Genomic DNA, 2,169 nt, shown 5'->3' with positions numbered 1-2,169 from the left:
GTTCGGATATCTACTCTTGTGTATTTTCTATTTACAAGAGTCGAATTTAGGGAGGAAATGATCTTTGTAGTCGATCCAGTCAACAAGCGAAGGAAGACAGTGTTGGTGCAATTGATCTCTTGGGTTTTGATGTTTGACAATATGACCAAGGGTTGACCCAAACAGGAATTGATGTTTGGGAGAGATAAGTCAAGTCAGGACTAGATGACTAGCAAAGGTAAATTCTAACCAAAGGTTAGGCAAAGTGGGAGTCCTGGTGAGTGAAGTCGGGCCCTAGTGAGTGAGCTAGGTGGTGGAAGTCCCAATGAGTGAAGTCGGGCCCTAGTGAGTGAAGCTAGGTGGTGGAAGTCTCGGTGAGTGAAGTCAGGCCCTAGTGAGTGAAGCTAGGTGGAGGAAGTCCTGGTGAGTGAAGCCAGACCCTAGTGAGTAAAGCTAGGTGGAGGAAGTCCTGGTGAGTGAAGCCAGACCCTAGTGAGTAAAGCTAGGTGGAGGAAGTCCTGGTGAGTGAAGCTAGGCAATGAAAGTCCTAGTGAGTGAAGCTAGGCAACCCTAGGAGGTAACCCTAGGTTATACTTGAATTCTGTTAATACTGTGCTAACTCAATATTGCAGGGAAGCTCAGCTAAGTCGACGGGCTGACCAGGTATCTGACACAAAGTCCAGATGAGTCGAAGGGTTGACTGGACGTCTGGCAGGTAAGTGAAGGTAAGTCACTTGAGGGGAGTGACTGTAAGGACGCGTTCCCGGGAAGGGAACATTAGGCGTCGATCCGACTTAGATCCATTTTGGATATCTAAGTTGAGATTGTGACTATATTCCGGTCTCGAGGAGACGAAATCTAGCTAATACTAGTTAATTTTAAACTGTGCTAACACTTTATTTTGCAAGATAATATTATATGTATTTTGTCTCGGACTAACTCTTTCGTGCAGGAGAAGAGATTTCTGGAAAAGAGTGGTCCGGGCGCTCGGAAGGGATCCGAGCGCCCGGAGGTCCGAGCACCCGGGAGGAACCCGGGCGCCCGGAATGCAAAATATATCTGCAACGTCATTTCACCACGTGGAGCATCCTAGTTGGGTCGGCTACGTCATATTCAGGGATCCAGGTGCCCCGAACCTCCTATATAAGGAGGGTAAAGGCTGAAGCTCAACACAACAACACAACAACGAAAAGATCTTCCACTGCTTTCTCTGCCGTGCACGCTCCTCCAACAACGCGCTTTTCTTGTCATTCCTTAGTTTTTGTCGGTATTATTTTCCTTTAAAAGCAACTGTAACTTCATTTGTATTATTTCAAATTGCTAGTGGATTGCTCATCGAAAGCACCCTTGCGCACGGGCCTTGGAGTAGGAGTTGATAAAGGCTCCGAACCAAGTAAAAAACTACTTGTGTCACTCTTTCTTTTTGTTTATTCTTTTTCTGCTGTGCGCTTACTCTACGAAATTTTTAATCGCTATTCACCCCCCCCCCCTCCTCTAGCGAACTCATCGATCCAACAGACAACACTGGCCATGTGAGCCACACAGCCATGCCAAAGAAGCAAGGATAAAAATGACTTTGGTCGTGTGGTGCAGACAACCCGTGTAGCTTCACCAGAGGAGGAGCATGACATGGCTGTGTAGATTCACACGGTCGTGTCACACCAGCAGCGTATCCAGAACATGGTCGTGTAGTTCTACACAACCATGCAACACTTCAAGAGAAAAAGCAAGTCCACACCGTGTGTGCCACACGGCCGTGCAAGATTTTCAGAGGCCAAGATTGGCTAGGCCGTGTGTGTCACACGACCATGTAAGCCATCTAGAGATAAAGGAGGACACGGTCGTGTGAAGGCCACACGGCCGTGCGACCCTGGCCAAGATCAGAATGGGTGAGGTCGTGTGAAGGCCACATGACCATGGCACGGGCCGTGGGGTGCCCGTGCTCTACTTTATATAAGGGAGTTTCTTCCTCTTTCAAAAGGGAGGAGGCTCTACCTTTGGGGAGATCCAATTTAGGGTTGTTCTTCACCTTCTCCATCCTTGATCCGGTGATCCAAGGTCATCTTCATCTTTATATCAACTCCAGAAGCTAAGAATTAGTTCCAAAGATCACTCATCATCTCTCGATAAGCATTTCTATTCTCTCTTCTCGATTGGGGTTGAAATGTTTGTAATCTCCTTGTTTTTGGA

Source organism: Zingiber officinale, chromosome 11A (assembly GCF_018446385.1).
Source record: "Zingiber officinale cultivar Zhangliang chromosome 11A, Zo_v1.1, whole genome shotgun sequence".
In the NCBI taxonomy this organism is placed as follows: Eukaryota; Viridiplantae; Streptophyta; class Magnoliopsida; order Zingiberales; family Zingiberaceae; genus Zingiber; species Zingiber officinale.
This window is presented reverse-complemented; position numbering follows the sequence as displayed.